Source organism: Ambystoma mexicanum, chromosome 13 (genome assembly GCF_040938575.1).
Source record: "Ambystoma mexicanum isolate Mex_15411 chromosome 13, UKY_AmexF1_1, whole genome shotgun sequence".
In the NCBI taxonomy this organism is placed as follows: domain Eukaryota; kingdom Metazoa; phylum Chordata; class Amphibia; order Caudata; family Ambystomatidae; genus Ambystoma; species Ambystoma mexicanum.
This window is the reverse complement of record NC_090938.1, coordinates 740,058,671-740,077,910: the sequence shown is the minus strand read 5'-3', so window position 1 is coordinate 740,077,910 and position 19,240 is coordinate 740,058,671. Positions and strand designations below refer to the sequence as shown.

Below are 19,240 nucleotides of genomic sequence, written 5' to 3'. Positions count from 1 at the left end.
AGTTGGCTAGAGGAGGATACATAGAGTGGTGCATTACAGTAGATAGATATGCAAACCAGGAGAAGAAATCTAACACAAATCCCATCGCCTGCCTCTTGTGAGCTAAATGGTGTGAGAAAGGGGTGCACAGCTATAGCTCGATCGCGAGATATCCCTCATAAGAACCCAATCCCGCCTCATCCTAAAAGAGAACAAAATAATACAGCCATCTTGGCAAGGAAAGTCCTTGTACACACTGGTAATGAGAAACTTGAAACAAGGCCACAATGCCCAAAGGGAAATGTCTATTAATTGCACACATTTCATATCACCTAGATCTATAAACTGTTGAGGAAAGAGGCAATTTGCTTATGGCACTTAGTGTGTGATGCACACAGGAAACAACCGCAGAGTATGTTCAACCACTAATGTAGAGGAAAGCCACAGGCACCCTGTCTGGGCTTGAATGCAACCAATGGCGGTGGCTGCTGCGCTCTCGCATCTTTCAGAAAGCTAAGCTGCCTTGTTCAGGCTTCCCGCAGTGCTGCACTTACATAGCTATGCAGCCACAAGTGATGATGTCATCAGCAGTGTCCACAGTGATGGGACATAGTGCGTGCTGATACGCATTGGGATAATGCATTTACTATACTCTGCTTTCCTTCTTTAGAGATGGATAAATGAGTACAGTCATGTAACAAACCTTGCTATCTTTCTTGAACAGTGTATTGTAGGCAGGAGTGAAGGTTGTGCACTTGCCTAAGGGTGTCATGTCACATCCTTTGCAAGGGCTGCCTATATCCACTCTTGGTTCTGCCTTGTTTCCCCTGTGGCAAATGCATAGATCACAGGTGTTTACAAATCCATTGTCATGATCATGTGTAAGGGAGTTCTGTAATGTATCCTCCTCCTTTTCTTTCAGGTATATTTTGACATTTATGAACTAGTGCTAATATTAATATTACAGCACCTAAAATGGTGTTTTTTTTGCACAGTCAGAAGTGATTCTGAAAACCCAGTGTGGGGGGGGTAACACATTCCCCTGGATCAGAGACAACAGCCAATGGGAACTTTCAGCCAGCTCCTTTCCCACAGTCAATAGGTATATTTGCTGTCTGTCATGAGAAGACAAAGGCAGTGAAAATGGCAAGGGAAATGTGAACAAGATCACACAGTGAATAGCTTTGAGTCACACAACATGCACTCAGGAACAAAGGCACGTGTACACTAAAACTAAAAAACCCAGGATGTCAAGTAGAGCGTGCTAGGAATACAAATATATGAAAAGGGGTGTGGGGCAAGCACTTAGAAGCTCCTTATGATCACAAAATAAAGTTGGCAAGCTCCTCACCCACAATTGTTGTTACAGGTACTGTCAGCGCTACGCCCACATACAGGACAAGCAACAACAGGCTCTGTGAGCCAACACCTTTGATGGTATTGTACAATGTAACTTAAATACAATACTCACGAGGATGAAAAATACCACCTGAAATGAGCTGCGATCCCTGTTGATCAAACAGGGGCACAGAAAGGCTAAAACAGCAAAGGGAGGATATCTTAATACATAAGACTTCTGGCAAGGGACAAGCAGGAATAGTGATTACAGAATAGTGAGGAAAACATAGGCATTCACACAGGAGTTGGCTACAACAGCACACCGCAGCTAACAATCAATGGTGAACAAAGGTTGAAGTGCAAGAGAAAACCTGGAACAGATTCCAAGAGAAAGTAAAGGAGCAGGATCATGGAAGATACAATTACTAGTGCAAAACCCCCCAGGGAAGGAAAGGAAAATGGGACAAAAGGGAACATCTATTAATGAGGGGAGTCTAAAGGATCATGGTTGCACTGCAGAAAAAGGCAAAATCAAAGGAATAAAGAACACAGATAAACTGGGTTGCACAGAAAAAGGAAAGCACTCGGAAGTGTTGACGGGCAAAACAGAGGAAGACAGAAATTGAATCCAGGAAGCAGAAAATACTAATAAGCACACTCAATTCGAAATCCAGCGAAAAGGGAACACGAAATAAGAAACTAGGAACTACTAGACACTAGGCTAAGAACCAGGAACAAGGGACCGTCACAAAGAGGAGCACTGCATCAGTGACCAGCACTGGACTGAAGCAAACTGAGGCTTTTAAAGCTGGCTAACGAGCACATGCCTCCGGTGTGCTGCTTGCTATCACCTGCCAACCACAGGTGCTGCTTTTCCTCCACCCAACCTTGTCCTGCAAGGGTGGAGATGAAGGAGTGGGCGAGGCATTCTGGGAAGCATAGTCTTTTGATTAAAGCAGCATACTAGCTGCCAAAAACCTGGAATGGATCCGGAAGGGAAGTGACATGGACAATAAGGATTTAGCGCTCCCAAATCACCACAGCATTGTCTCATAAGGTTTGAAAGGAATGTCCAATAGGGAATAAACCCCAAATCAGGCCCCCAAGTGGCAGGAAAGAGAGCGAAGGGAGCAAATCGTGACACTACACCTTCAGGTAAATGAATTACCCCATCCACTTTTTTTAACAAAATCTTGAATTCAATGTGTGCAACGCCTGTCTGACCTAACAAAGTCCCACATTAGCTGAAGAGAAGGAAGGCACCCGGGTGACCAGAAGAGGCTTGCCCCCAGTTCCCACTGTTCAATGGAGAAGCTGGGAGCCTGCATGCTGCTAATAAAGGGAAGCATGATGTTATCCGTGTCTGTCCCCGCCAACCCAGCTGACATCACACCCTGAAGCCCAAGAGCACAGGAGGGTGGTCTTTAGGTCCCGGGATCCAATGAATAGCCGGGAAACAAGGCAGGCTAGGTATGAGCAAAAACAAAGAGCAAGTGTAGGGAGAAGTTCTCTGGCTATGATGAGAAGCCAGTGAGTCACCAGCCCAGGTTGAGTTTGGGATCAACTGGGGAGAGTGCTGGACCTCAGCCCAGTGAAGGAGCTTGGAGTCTGCTGAAGTCTCACCAGACTAGCTTGCGTCCTGAGAAGGCTACAGACACCATTGAGACTGCTAGTCTAATAACTAACTGCTCAGTATTCTGAGAGGGCTGAATACAACATTGAGACTGCTGGAGTCTCACAACTACCCAGCATCCTCAGAGGGCAGAAGAAGCCACTGTGACTGCAGAGTCTTACACCTACCCAGCATTCTCAGAGGGCAGAAGAAACCATTGAGACTGTTGGTGTCTCACACCTACCCAGCATCCTCATAGGGTAGAAGAAGCCATTGAGACTGCTTGAGTCTCACACCTACCCAGCATCTTTAGAGGGCAGAAGAAGCCATTGTGACTGCTTGAGGCTCACACCTACCCAGCATCTTTAGAGGGCAGAAGAATCCATTGTGACTGCTCGAGTCTCACACCTAACCAGCATCCTCAGAGGGCCGAAGAAGCCATTGAGACTGCTTGAGTCTCACACCTACCCAGCATCTTTAGAGGGCAGAAGAAGCCATTGTGACTGCTCGAGGCTCACACCTCCCAGCATCTTTAGAGGGCAGAAGAAGCCATTGTGACTGCTCGAGTCTCACACCTAACCAGGATCCTCAGAGGGCTGAAGAAGCCATTGAGACTGCTCGAGTCTCACACCTACCCAGCATCTTTAGAGGGCAGAAGAAACCATTGTGACTGCTCGATGCTCACACCTACCCAGCATCTTTAGAGGGCAGAAGCCTTTGAGACTGCTGGAGTCTCACACCTACCCAGCATCCTCAGAGGGCAGAAGAAGCCATTGAGACTGCTGGAGTCTCAAACTTTCCCTACATCCTGAGAGACAACATGGAGTCAATTTGAGTCATAACTGCTCTGTGTTCTGATAAGGCTGAAGACGCTATTGACACTCCTGAAGTGTCACATCTTCCCTCCGCCCTGAGAAGGTTGACGAAGCCATTGAGACTGCTGGAGTCTCACAACTAATCTGCACTGTGAGAGGGCTGAAAAAGCCATAGACCTTGCAGGAGTCTCACACTTAGTCTGTTCGGGGAGAGGGCTACAGAAGCCAATGAGAATGTGGGAATGCCACATCTACAATGCATCCTGAACGGGTGGAAGAAGTTACTGTGACTGCTAGAGTCTCACACCCATCCTGCATCCTGAAAGGGTAAAATAAGTCATTTTGACTGCTGGAGTCTCACTCCTTCCCTACACCCTGAGAGAGCTGATGAAGAAGCCATGGAGACTGCTCTAGTCTCACGCCTACCCTATATCCTGAGAGGGCAGAGGAAGCTATCGAGACTGCTCTAGTCTCACACCTACCCTATACCCTGAGAGGGCTGAGGAAGCTATCGAGATTGCGCGAGTCTCACGCCTACCCTACCCTGAGAGGGCTGAGGAAACCATCGAGACTGTTCGAGTCTCACGCCTACTCTACCCTGAGAGGGCTGGGGAAGCCATTGAGACTGCTCAAGTCTCACGCTGTCACGATTGTGCCACTGTCACACCAATTGGCACCCATTGTGGACTATTTGGGATTAATTTGTTTCCGTAATACTCCCTGGACAACACCTATTCATATTATTGTCTTTACTTTCCATTTGCAAGGCTTTTGAACTTTCTTATTTACTTTTACAAACTACGTATCCCATAATGCACCTTGTGGCAGTTCCTATTTCCTGGCTATTCCTTTGCAGCAGTTCTAGCACTACACTCCCCAGAAGACTTAGAGAACAGTGCAGCTTTCGCTTTCCCAGGACTAGAGAGGGCGGAGGCCAATTACATTCAGGTGTGCTGCTCCAGGTGCTGCTAATTAGCCTACTTCAGCACAGGGCAGCTCAGTATTTCAGCAGCTGCCTGCAGGAGCACAGTTCTCTTGCATTGAGATTTCTACCAGCCCTTTGTTGCCCTGTTCCTTGGATATTTTCTGTGTCCTGTGGTTTCCAGTTCCTGCTCTTGTTCCAGAGCCCTGTGCTTCCTGCCTTACATTATTATTATTATTATTATTATTATTATTATTACAGCCCTGCTTCCCAGCCCTCTCTCCCCTTCCTTTTGCCTGCACCTCTCTGCTTTCCATACTGCAGCCCTGCTTCCTTGTTTGCAACCCTCTATTCCCTGGCTACAGCCCCCTTGCTCTCTTCCTTGTTTGAAGCCCTCTGTTTCCTGGCTACAGCTTCCTTGCTCTCTACCATCAATTATCTTGTTCCTTGCAGTGTGCTGCACCCTCTGCCCATGATTCCTGTGCTTAGCTTCCTTGACTCTTCAGTCCTCCCCTTTTTTCATCCACTTCAGTAGTGCTGTTTCCTTGATCTCTCCCTGCTAGCTTTCTCTTGTCTTTCCACCTCTGAGTTTCCATTCTTGATTCCCGTGTACTGTTTTCCGGTCGCCGTTCCCTGCAATTCGATACTAGTTTTTTGCCCTTCCTTTCTTCCGGTTCTCTGTCCTGAACCTTGTTCTCTTTGACTTCCTTTTCCCTGGATATTTCTGTTCTTGTGTTTTATGTAATTCCTATGTACATAGTTTGGCTGCTGGATTTCCGCAATCTCTGCCCCTTCCCTTGTTGCGTTTTAGTGTTGCACTTCGTGTCATTGTTACAGTGTACTGGTTCCTGTTTCAGGAAGCAGTCATGGTTTGGTTCCTGCTGGACCTGTACAGGCTTCAGTCTTGTGAGTACTGTTACCTTGTTTGTGCTTTAGGGTTCAGTAACAGACACCTACTGTTGCTCCGAGCCATGAGCATTCAGAGTGGGCCCCTGTAATAGCAGTCTCTTTAGAAGCCTGGAGTTTTCCAAGATCCGTGGAACACACTTTCCCCATTCTGCATACACCCCAAGAGGGAACCCAACGTGTTTGTTATCTTTGTATTCCCTGCCCGTTTTTGTTCACAGCATCTGTTGCCTATCCTTTCTTGTCTACAGGACTCCTTGTAATCCAGCTTCTTGTGTGCCTTTCTCCCTTTTGGCTTAGTGGGCACGCCTCTACCATCAGGCCCCTCCTGACACACGCCTTCCATAGACCCTGAGGGCTGAGGAAGCCATCGAGACTGCTCGACTCTCACGCCTACCCTACACCCTGAGAGGGCTGAGGAAGCTATCGAAACTGCTTGACTCTCACGCCTACCCTACACCCTGAGAGGGCTGAGGAAGCTATCGCAACTGCTTGAGTCTCACACCTACCCTACACCCTGAGAGGGCTGAGGAAGACATTTTGACTGCTCGAGTCTCACACCTACCCTACACCCTGAGAGGGCTGAGGAAGAAGTCATTGCGACTGCTCGAGTCTCACACCTACCCTACACCCTGAGAGGGCTGAGGAAGACAGTGAGGCTACTGGAGTCTCACATCTACCCTGCACCCTGAGAGGGCTGAGGAAGACACTGAGACTACTGGAGTCTCACGCCTACCCTGCACCCTGAGGGTTCTGAAGAAAAGGCCGAGACTGGTGAAGTGTATACCCTTTGGAAGAGAAGTAGCTGACACACGCCTTAGAGACTGATACAGCTCCCAGAAGCCCTGATCTAAGAAGGGCTGAAGAAAGCTTTGAGTTTGGGCTCGCTAACACCCTAACAGACTTCGATTGGTGAATATGCAATATCCTCAGAACCGGGCCTATGAAGAAAACCAAAACAAAACACTGTCTCATTGGCGTCGATGTTAATTGGAACACTGCAAAGCACAGCAAAATCCCCGCTTCTCAAGACAAAACGGGTTTAAGACAACTTTTTAAAGAAAGAAAAACGCACTTTCCCCGAAACCTCGCCTGCTTCTGATTAAAGTACATTATATGTATGTGCATACCTTTCACTCACCAAGGCTGGCAGCGTATTTATTGAACTCGCGGCTTTCAATAAATATGTCCCTGTTAAACCCAACTTGTGACGTGGCTCACAACTAAAGCAAAGTCCGCAAGGCCATACACAAAGTAAATGTCGGGTCCTTGTGAATGTATGCATTTTAATTCGACAAGCATTCCGTCCATTACATTTGCACAAAAAGTGCAGTGGCTACGAACTGCTGCAGGCAGCACAGTCCCAGATATGCCTGCGCCGAGTAGTGCCTCTCTTGAGTACTGTGTGCGCTATTCGAGACGCACAGGCTCCGGGCGGGCTAGGTGATGCGCATTTAGCACCTAAACGCTAATACCAATGTTTCATGGCACTTCGGGCGTAGCCTTGTAGCTTCCCAGCCCTGTAAATAACCGCTGCAGCCTTGCAGCTTCCCATCCCTGTAAATAACCGCTGCTATTTTTAGCAAACCAATGGCCCTTATTATTATGAATCGACGGCGAAGGAAGAAAGGCACAGAAATGTTTGTAATTGAACATCGTTACTAACAGAGAGAATGCAGACCTCTAATCGGCACGCGCTGAGCTGCAGTCCCAAGATGAGTCAGGCACCGCGGTTACTTCTGGCTCACCATGGAGAGCAGCAGTCTCCCTGCTTTTCTTCCACTTTCACTTCATCCCTTATCCAGCCCCTCTCTTCCCGGACACTCCCATGATCTCGTCCTCCCTCTGTCTCTCTATCTCCCTCCCTCCCTCTGCAGGACATGCACCCGCCCCCCCTCCTACCGGGAGACACACGTTTCTATTTATTTACTCCAGCCCAACTTTTCCGTGTCTCTCTCCCTTCCCAACCCCCTCCTCTCGTTTCTCCCCTTGTTGCTCTCCCTGCCTCTCCCGTTGCCGCTCCCCACGACTCTCCCCTTGCTTCTCTCCTCGGTGCCACCCCTTCTATCCCGGTAAATGCCTCCCGCCGCCCATCTCTCCTCGGACTCTTACCTGTGCAGGGCAAGCGTCTCGTGACAGTGCGATGCTGCTGGTGTGACATCCCAGTCTCTGTCACATGATGCCCCTGGCAGCGCTCCTGGACCTGAGGCATGCGCACTGCGGCTCCGGCTGTCACCTGCTGCGGGGCCAACACAAGCACAGGACAGCACAGGCAGGCAGCAGCAACAGCCGGGCACCCGGGAGAGAACCCAGCAGGCACTAAAAAAGTCCTGCGACTTTCCCCCTCAAACGCAGTGCGCGCCATTCCACACGGTCTCATTCCAAACCGCCTACCGCTGCCCCAATCTACTTTTTTGGTAACGTTAGTGGCAGGTGACATTGTAACACATAGCAACACAAAACAATCCTCTAGAATCATTACAGATGCAGGAAACTCATCTATTAGAGCTCTGTCCAGGCGCACTGGGGCAACATACAAGCAAACCTCGTTATGTGCATATGGATTGCACCAGAAATTACTTCACAGAAAAGGACGTTGCAAGCAGCATCATCAGTCTTTGATACTTGGAGGCGCCATGGAAGTAACTTTAGAATTAGTTGCCATAAGTAAGCCAAGTGGTGCAAAATACCTAAATTGCACTATTGTTATTTATGCAGCAACTCTATAGCCAGGCTTTTTAAAATTTTTTTTAAATAACAGCATGATATATCAACATAAGCTCTGAAGTGGACCAGCGAGCTGCAGATAACACACAGTGTGATTGAATGTTCTGCCCAGGATCACACATTTTGGTTAAATGGTGAAACCGGGGTGTGACAATTTAAGCAACAGAGCACATCTTCCCAGGTTTAGTTGATTGTATTTTTTTATTTTTTTTTATTTGTAACTTAGTTTTTTTTACAAACTTTTATTACAAAATCCTTCGAAAATCACATCTCCTTATTCAGTTCATCCTTGTCATCAACAGTCCAACAACATCAAAAGAGATAACAAAGGAATTTACATGATTAAGCAAACAAGGAGAACAAAACATAACAGAGCAGCCTCCACTCTATTCACTAATCGTCTTCTCTGATGTAGATAGAACACTGTCCAACAGGTTTGTAGCTGCACAAATTAAATGGACCGAGTTCCCACTTAGGATTCGCGCCTATAAGTCTTCTGGGTTTCCAGTTGAAGGTGCAAACTGGCCCATGAGTAAGGATCTAATTTCCTTTAGTGATTGACATTTCGTTAATAAGTGCTTTACTGTTTCGGTATCAAGCCCACAGAGCCTACATGAGTCGTCTGTAATATTTTCCATGTGTCTCACAGCAGCATGTTCCGTGACTTGTAGATATTAGTTCATAGGCGGAAAAAACGGTCTCTATGGAGTCGAGATGGAAATTGACAGAGATATTTTGGTGGATTGTCTAATTTGTTCATTGTCGGCCCCAAGTCCATTGCAGTTGCCAACTCGTAGTATTTATCTAAGTTTTGTATCCATAGCCACTGCCTCAGTTTTTTCCTTGCAATTTGTGGCCACTTCAGTAGCATCTCCATTGTAATATTTGCAGACTGCATATAGACTTTTATTCTTTGAGACCATTCTTTCAATAGGTTGTCTTGATTTATTTTCCCATGCGGAGCAAAGATTTTGTATGCAGGTTCCACATTGTTGAGTTCCATCTTTCTTAACAACGCCATGGATTTCCAAATAACTATGCTGTACAGAGGCTCCACTGCTAGTTCATGACGAATTATTGTCATTGATAGCTATTTTGGTAGTTGTAACACACGTCGCCAAAAAATACCTTCAAGTTTTGTCCAGATTTTTAAGTCAATGTTCCAGCCTGCCTCTGCACCGAATGTGATTGCTGGGATAACTTTTTGGAGGTAGAATGAGCGGACTGGAACAAGCGTAAATTTTCCATATAGCATGTGGATTCTTGCTCCTTGTAGTGCCAGGGTTCGTGTTCGCTTGTCAAGTTCGTTAACCCAGCTTCGTTCTCTGATTGAAGTGTTTATTGAGATTCCCAGATAACGGATCGCATTGACTTCGTCAATTGGAACCTTATTGATATACCACTTAAAGTTCTTATTTCTTGCTCCCTCTATATGACCAAATTTCATGATCTTCGTCTTTTTCACATTGATCCTAAGGTCATTTGCTTCCATGTACCCTTCCAAGGCACTTAGGAGACGCTGCAGGCCGATTGGTGTTCTGTCGGCTAGCACCAGGTCATCGGCGTAGATCAAGCAACGTATTTGATGTCCATTTATTTTAGGGGGAAATTAATGTGTCCTAGCTAAGGCTTCTGAGACATCAGCAATGTATAGCTTAAATAGGACCGCAGCCAAGGGGCAGCCTTGCTTCACTCCTTTATTTGTTGAGATCGATTCTGAGAGATCGCCATTTTCATTAAGCCTTATTCTTATTGTGGTGGATTCATGTAAAGCTTGTATTGGATTTAACAGAGAGAGCGGGCATTTCCATTTCTTTAATTTTGCCCAAAGCATCTCTCGGTTTATGGTGTCGAACGCTTGTTGCATATCGATAAAGGCGAAGTACAGGTTTTCCCTCTTCCGAATGGCTTCAAGCTTCAAGATGTTCACTATGACAAGGTTGTTTTCTGTGCCCACTCCTTTCGTGAAGCCGGTTTGTCTGTCGTCATCAATTTCGGATCTCCAAGCCCATGCTGTTATTTTTTGTTGTAAGAACATTGCAAATACCTTCCCAATAGTGTCTAGTAGAGCAATTGGGCGATAATTGACAGGATCTTCTCTGTCGCCCTTCTTATGTATTGGTACAATAATTGCTTCGGACCAGGAATCTGGAATTTTCCTTATTTTGGCAATCTCCTTAAACAGCTCCGAGATGAAAACTGACCATTCGTGTTTGTTGTTTTAGCATCACATTGGTGATGCAATCAGGGCCGGCTGCTCTTGAATTTTTTAATTTTGATATTGCGCTTGCTATGTCCTCTTCAGATTCAATTATGTCCCAGGCAGTTAAACATGGCTCATTTTTTTTACTTCCAGCTCGGTTGGTTGTGACGTGAGTAGTTGTTCAAAATGCCTCACCCAGTTGGCTTCCGATACACCATTGGCCATAGTACTTGCGTGTTTTATACTGCCTTGGTTCAAGATGTTCCAGATGTCTCTGGTATTATTAGTTTTAATCAGAGCTAGCATTGCCTCACCTCGTTCTTGATCGTGCGGCAGGTTGAAAGCCTTTAACCAGTTGCGATAAACTTGTTTCCGATGTTTTATCGTAGTAGCTGTATTTGTGTTGCTTCCAGACCTCAGCTCTCGTAGGTCTTTTCTTAATTTCCTTTCTCAAGGTGCTACTCCAGATATGTAAGTGATCATGTTCTTGACGGTGTTGCGTTTTATTTGTCGAGTTAGTGTACGGCAGTAAAGCAGTGTAATTTGGTGTTTCCAGGCTATCTTTGGTTTGTGATTGAAACACAAATGTAAAGTTCAGGATCTGATTTGCTTTTATCCTGAGTCTGTAACGTCCAGAATTTACTTCCAGCTCTGTACATGCCGAACCTACTAGTGTCTTACAACTTGGTTGCCAAGACATGATCAGAAGAGAGTGATCACTATTGTTTGAAGGAATTATCGCCAGGTTGTGAATTAGCTTTGTCACATTATTAGACGTCCAAATGTAGTCTAAAGTTTTTTCATAACCCATATTTCGCCAGGTGACTTGTGGCGGTATGTCTCCCTTCACGTTTCCGTTGATCATTGTGCAGTCTCGTGCCTCCATTGCATCGTTCCATCTTGTTCGTCTGGAGCTGGCTTTACGTTCTTCTGCTCGGGATACTTCGATTAATTCTTTTTTCCCATTGAACCATGCTAGGTTTAGATCTCCACACACAATGATCCATACATTTTGATGGGACGACTGGTTCTTATCTATTAATGTTGTTATGGAGCTAATGAATTTGCTACTAGTGATCTTGCTTGGGTTCCAGTAGACATTCAGTAGCAATAACTTTTGGACTTTGTCTTTTTCTCCACTCTTTCTTTCAAGTAGGGTCGCTTGTACGTGCTGATTTGGATTGATTGATTCAGTGACTTCCCAATTTGTTCCTATTTTTATCAGCGTTAGAAGACCAGAAAAAGGACGACCTGTTATGTTTTTGTCGGCAGGGTTGATCAATATGTGATAACCGTCCTTTACCGGTAATTGCCGCATCCAAGTTTCCTGCAAGCAGATGGCAAAGTTATTCGTTAGGTCCACTGGGAAGCCGTTGTATAAGTGACGGAATCCCCTGGTATTCCAGGAAATGAGGGTGGCATCGGCATCCTGTCCGGGTGTGACTAGTTAATGGGCCTCATTACACGGAAGGCGGTAATGGTTAACGGCCACCGTTAATGGTAACGGTGACTGTTAACCATTACCGCCTTACTACGAGGTCCCTTAGCGGGTTGGTGCTTTAACGCCTGCTTTTTGCAGGCGTTAAAAACGAACCCGCTAAGGGACCTCGGAGGTAATTACGGCACCGCAAAATTGCGGTGCCGTAATTAGCACCTTCCCCATTCCCATAGAGCCCTATGGGGCAGAAATGGGAATGGGGAAGGGCAATGGCGGAAGGGGGATTTACCGCCCCTCCAACCTTGGAATGGGGCGGTAAATCCCCTTTCCGCCAAGGCGGTGCCGGTTTTTTACCGGCATGAGCCATGGCGCTAATAGCGCCATGGCTCTCCGCCTTCCGTGTAATGAGGCCCAATGTCTCCTTTTAGCCTGCAATCGCAGCTCTTCATTTGTCGCAGTTGATGAATAGGTACTCAAGTGGGTTCGTATTTGAGCTCGACGTTGGGTCAGAGATCTTTTTTTTTACTCATTTCTTTCTTCGCGAGCTTCAGCCAACGGTGTTGACATCTCCAGTTGTTCAGAAATCTCGAACCCCAGACGTAGCAGTTCCTCTTTCGCGGTCAATGTAGTCTTTCTGACCGCTTGAGAGTTGATGTGTAAGAGAACACTATCAACTCGTTCTTCTGACGTGTATTCGACAATTCGTATGTCATCAAACTTAAGGATCCTTAATGTCGGAACTGAGTGGAATAATCGCATTACATTGCCTCGGTTCAAATTTACCTCTGAATCGTCGTCCAACACGTTGATTATTTGTATTTTTCCTGAGGCACATGTGCTTTGTCCTGGCCGGGATTTTGACATTTCTTTTCTTGTTTGATTTTGAGCTGACGTATGTTTTGGATTTAGTGCTGTTTCCAGTTTCTCTTTTGTGAAACGGTTAGCATTCAAGTGTCTGTCGGCCATTTTTGTAGCTGCTGCCTGAGGCAATAACTTTTTGTTGTCTCCCATTTGTTTTGAGACAGCCCTCGAGTACTTCATACTGCCTTTCTGCCTGCCCTGATGTTTTTGGGAGGAAGCTTCCAGCATGCTTGAACTTTCAGATGAAGAGATGTAGGTTTCATCTTGAGTTTCATCTTCTCCGGAAACATTGGAATATGTGGAGAGGTTGCACAATTCCTGAATGTCATCGGATAGTGAATCACTACTTGTGTCTGAGTCGATTCTTATCCGTTTTTTTGGGTTTGGTTTAACAATTTTATGTACCCTTCGGACAGGATGATCTTTGGGACCTATTTCGGTGTCTTTTTCCTTTTCCTTTTCCAATGTGTCCACATTTACTTCTTTTGAGCCATTTATGATCGAAGGTTTGTTGGTCATTATTCCCACTGCGTTTTCTCGAACAAATAGCTTTGATTTCGGGGGCGTTGTTAGGTTTCTGATAAATTTCCTTGAGTTGGAAGTTTGGTTGTTGACTGTCACATGTATTTTCTTTTCCTTTTCGTTTTTTTGGGATGACTGGTGCAGAAGTGCCAGGAACCACAGACTGTTTGGGATCAGGAATTTTTCCTGATAGGATGTTTTTTGCTAGTCCATGGAAGATCCCAAACGAGGCCTTGGCGGTTGAACAGCTCGGCACACCTGGCGGAGGCTCCGAAACTTGCATCTTCAAGGTCTCTTCATTTTTCTCTTGGACATCGATAGAGCGCTTTTCTATTGCCATTGCAGAAGGGGCTGTGACACTTGCCTCCTGGCAGCTGGGTACAATTTGAGTACTTAGATTTGCGTCTACCGGATGGAGAATTAAGGCATTGGAAGCTTTTTGTGACAGTGTTTCCTCTCCTTTTGGTTCTGAGCCAATAGGAATAGCAATAGTATTGGGTCCATCGTCCATTTTAACTGCACTTGAGTTTGCCGAATTTAGATCCGAAAAAGACTTTTTCATAAAGTCTAACAGATCGTCCATTTGCTTTCTTCCTTCATTTGTCTGTTTTTCGATTAACTCATAAATCTTTCTAAGGCCATAGTCTGTCTCCGTGTATTGATTATCTTTTTGTTGTTGTTGTATTTGTACTAGGGTTTCCATTTTTGAAACTTTTTCCACCAAATTGCCCAAGCAAGCTACATTGTTTTGTGTGGCTTCATTCAAGATGTCGTATAATTTTATGAAAGGAATTAGGGCCAAGGAGGTTGCAGCAAGTACATTGTTGTGAATCTGGATTGCTGCTGCTACAGATAGATTTGATTTTGCTTCATATTCGTTATCAGAGGCATTTGATGATTTTTCTCTGTCTGGTATTTTTGAATCCATGCAGTCGCAGACCAGATGTGAGTGTTGAGGCTTTTGCAAATGCTCAGCGGTTACACTTGCACCATGGTTAGTTGGAGTGGAACAGTTTGGTGCGTTTCAGTCCCTTTTATTCTGCAATTTTTTCCCATGGCCGAATGATTCACTAAGGAGCTCGCAGGTTTTTCACCAAATGCAAGGATCTGTGGGAGATGATGTACCGGCCTCTCGCTACTCAGCTCGGAATCCACGGTGTATTCTTTGCTCAACTGACAATATACTTTACCTTGTAAGTTTGCGCGACTTGAGTCTGTGTCAGTTACTGACTCTGCAGGTACCGGATTTCTACAGCCAATTTTATTGTCCTTCATTTTACTCGCATAGCTGTCTGATAGTTTCGCTTTAATATTTTCAAAATCGGCTTGTAGTCTCAGGGTAAGTCTTGCCTCTTGACCTGCTAAGTCAATGCTACTATAATTTAGACTCTCCATTGCATTTAGTTGTGGAGCGACTTTTCTCTCGCCTTCCATTTTTTTTCTTTCAGGCTCGCTTGTTGTTTCAGTGTCATATTTGAATGGCAACTGTATTCAATAGGCAGCGTGAGTCGCAGCGGTTGTGTTGAGCTAGTTAAACGTGCGATATCTTCTCGCTTACTACAGCATGGTTCATGTTGGTGGGTGTCGAAGTTAAATATTTTGGGATTTGGTGCAGTTTGTGGTGTTTCCATGTTTAGTAGTTCTGCATCCGTCACATCGAATGGGGGATAGAACAGGTCTTCGCCTGCTTCGATTCTTCCATCTTCTGATTGTAATTGTTGCGCTGCTGGTATTTTTGTGTTACCAACTGTTACGCATGCCGCACGTTCATTTTTCTCATCCTGATTGACGTGTGTTGCAGACAGCACCATTGAGTTTGTTTTGCCAAAAAAGTCCATCTGACTGGACGAGACCAACGAGCCCGGCGCCCGTGCAAAACTTGTTTCACTGACATTCTTTGAAGATTCAGTTCCTTCGTTTTTACTGAACTTGTTTTCTTTATTTTTCATTTCCTTCAGCATCTGATTAGATGTTACTATGGACTCTGTGCTGATGGCTACTATGGGCGCGGGATTGGTTTCCATAGCGGCCAACTGTAATTCACTCGACCGAGGACAAGGCTTTTCTTCCATTGACCTTTCGCCTGTTTGTGTAAACAAGGGTTCAGGGAGACAACGGGCAGCCAAGTAAGCGAGCGCTGCAGGACCGTTAATACTTTCAGAGGACGTGTGTGATCGGGGAGGCATGTGGATGGTAGGAGGAGGCGGCGGGGACTGCTCAAATGCACGCGCGCTAATGACGTCAGCTGGGGGAACCACAGACTCACCGCGCGATCGCTCACTCCCCCTCCCCACCTCCCGCTCGCATGTTTTGTTTGCTAACAATGAAATGTCACATAAAGAACTTTCATGCGCTCCAAAGACTTTCTGGCTTTTCATTTTAGCACTGATGCCGCACACGGTTGAAGCCTGTTTTGCTTTTAGACGGGTTTGAGGACCCGTATCCATGAATTAATGGAGTTATAAAGTCTTACCTTCCTCCTGACGTCCTGCCGCGGACTGCAGCAGACTGAAACTCTGCACGAAAATCCGCGCGCGCTCCGCGCTCGTTCGGAGTTTTTAAAGGAAGGTTGGGCTTACTTTCCTTAAAGCCACAGTTCCAGTTCCACAGAAAACGGGACAAAACGAGCAAAGCAGTGTGTAGCAGCAGCTCCTCTCTCCTTGAGCACTGCAGCAGACTGAAACTCCGCACGAAACTCTGCGCGCGCTCCGCGCTCGTTCGGAGTTTTTAAAGGAAGGTTGGGCTTACTTTCCTTAAAGCTACAGTTCCAGTTCCACAGAAAACGGGACAAAACGAGCAAAGCAGTGTGTAGCAGCAGCTCCTCTCTCCTCGAGCACTGCAGCAGACTGAAACTCTGCACGAAACTTGATTGTATTGTATTATTTTATTTATTTGCATTTTTAAAGCACTGCCACATCTCTGGGGCATCGATGCGCTGTTACAGGAATATGTCTCTTAGTTGCGTATTTATAACATGCTTAATAACCAGAGGTTTCTAAGTGCGAACCCGGGAATCAAATCTGTGTTGCTTCGTGTCGTCTTGTTTCCAGGGCGAGCACGTTGCCGCTGAGCTATCCTCCCGGGACAATTGTATTTTATTGATATAGCACGCCAAGCTCTTAGGCATCTGGGGGCGCATTTCTTACAGTAGCATATAATATTCACAGTAGCATATAGAAGTATTGATATAGATATTATTTACGGTTTCCCTTTGCATAAATAATACTTTATAGCAATGCCTTGGAAGCAAACCACATTACATAATAAGCTAGCGTTTCATAGTAAACTAACTATACACTATATACATTGTCATAGAAATATATTGAGCAATAAGAGTATGGCTTTAAATGTATTCTCCCCATCCTGCATGCAAAGTCACAATAGCATCATGCAGATTAATGTGAGCCTATCAAATCTCTCTTGGGTTTTAAAGGCATAGTCATGATTTCATAAAGCATGCAACATTATGCACCCTTCTCACTTCTGAACACTCCCTTTTCTAAAGGGACAAACGTCCCTGGTAATAGCCCCACAACCTCCCCTATCAGTGCCTAATGGCTCACATTGTAATGCTCTGTTGACAGAGAACGTGAGAGCCCCTTTGCTACCCGGAGCTCCTTAGGACATTGTCCTGCCAGCGGGACATCTCTCCCATGTGGAAAGGGTAAAGTGTCCTGCTGCCAGGCCAATGATCGTGCTGAGCAGAACACCTTTCACGTTGGGCACCCTCAGTGAGGTGCCGAACAGGAGAGTTATCCGAGTGAGTAATGTCCCCTTCTGGCTCTTAAAGGAGCCACAGGAGGGCAGCTTGCCCCCTCTGCCCGCCCTCTTGGTACGCCACTGCAGGCACTCCGTATGCACCCAGGACCTGCATATACCGGCACCCAGGATCTCCATATACCAGCACCAGGCCCTCCATATACCAGCACCCAGAATCTGCATATACCAGCACCCAGGCGCTCCATATACCAGCACCAGGTCCTCTATATACCAGCACCCAGTCTCTGCATATACCAGCACCCAGTCTCTGCATATACCAGCACCCAGGATCTGCATATACCAGCACCCAGGACGACCATATACCAGCACCAGGCCGACCATATACCAGCACCCAGGCCCGCCATGTACCAGCACCCAAGCTCTCCATGTACCAGCATCAAGCCCTCCATGTACCAGCACCCAGGCTCTCCATATACCAGCACCAGGCCCTCCATATACCAGCACCCAGAATCTGCATATACCAGCACCCAGACACTCCATATACCAGCACCAGGCCCCCCATATACCAGCACCCAGGATCTGCATATACCAGCACCCAGGACGACCATATACCAGCACCAAGCCGACCATATACCAGCACCCAGGCCCGCCATGTACCAGCACCCAAGCTCTCCATGTACCAGCATCAAGCCCTCCATGTACCAGCACCAAGCCCTCCATGTACCAGCACCCAGACACTCCATATACCAGCACCCAGGCTCTCCATATACCAGCACCCAGGCCCGCCATGTACCAGCACCCAGGCCCTCCATGTACCAGCACCCAGGCCCTCCATGTACCAGCACCAAGCCCTCCATATACCAGCACCCAGACACTCCATATACAGCACCCAGGATCTGCATATACCAGCACCCAGGCCCTCCATATGCCAGCACCCAGGATCTCCATATGCCAGCACCCAGGATATCCATATACCAGCACCCAGGATTTCCATATATCAGCACCCAGGCCCTCCATATACCAGCACCCAGGCTCTCCATATAACAGCACCCAGGATATATATATACCAGCACCCATGCTCTCCATATACCAGCAACAGGCCCCCCGTATACCAGCACCCAGGCCCTCCATATACCAGCACCCAGGCTCTCCATATAACAGCACCCAGGATCTGCATATACCAGCACCCATGCTCTCCATATACCAGCAACCAGCCCCCCCATATACCAGCACCCAGAACCTCCATATACCAGCACCAAGCCCTTCATATACCAGCATCCAGGCACTCCATATACCAGCACCCAGGATCTGCATATACCAGCACCCAGGCTCTCCATATACCAGCAACCAGGCCTTCCATATGCCAGCACCCATGATCTCCATATATCAGCACCCAGAGCACCAGGCCCTCCATGTACCAGCACCAGACCCTCCATTTAACAGCACCAGATGCTCCACGTACCAGCACCCATGATCTGCATACATCAGCACCCAGGTGCTCCATATACAAGTACCAGGCCCTCCAGATACCAGCACCCAGGATCTCCATATACCATCACCCAGAGCACCAGACCCTCCATGTACCAGCACCAGGCCCTGCATGTACCAGCACCAGGCCCTCCACATACCAGCACCCAGGATATCCATATATCAGCACCAGGCCCTCCATGTAACAGCACCGGGCTCTCCATGTGACAGCACCAGGCCCTCCATGTACCAGCACCCATGATCTGCATACACCAGCACCCAGGCTCTCCATACATCAGCACCCAGGTGCTCCACATACAAGCACCAGGCTCTCCATATACCAGCACCCAGGATCTCCATATGCCATCACCCAGAGCACCAGGCCCTCCATGTACCAGCACCAGGCCCTCTGGGTACCAGCACCAGGCCCTCCACATACCAGCATCCAGGATCTCCATATACCTTCACCCACAGCACCAGGCCCTCAGCACCAGGCCCTCTATGTAACAGCACCAAGCCCTCCATGTACCAACACCCATGATCTGCATACGCCAGTACTCAGGCTCTCCATATATCAGCACCCAGGCGCTCCATATACAAGCACTAGGCCCCGCATATACCAGCACCCATGATCTGCATACACCAGTACTCAGGCTCTCCATATATCAGCACCCAGGCGCTCCATATACAAGCAGTAGGCCCTCCATATACCAGCACCAGGCCCTCCTTA

At 46.9% G+C, this 19,240-nt stretch overlaps 1 protein-coding gene across 1 annotated transcript in view; it reads right to left on the bottom strand.

Annotated features, from left to right (window-relative positions):
- Positions 1–7,794, bottom strand: part of LOC138521872 (transmembrane protein 268-like) — a 235,660-nt gene extending 227,866 nt beyond the window's left edge. The window contains exon 1 of the mRNA XM_069635024.1: positions 7,685–7,794. The gene's annotated coding sequence lies outside the window, so the exon portion shown is untranslated. The remainder of the gene's footprint in view (positions 1–7,684) is intronic.
- Positions 7,795–19,240: the final 11,446 nt, after the last annotated feature.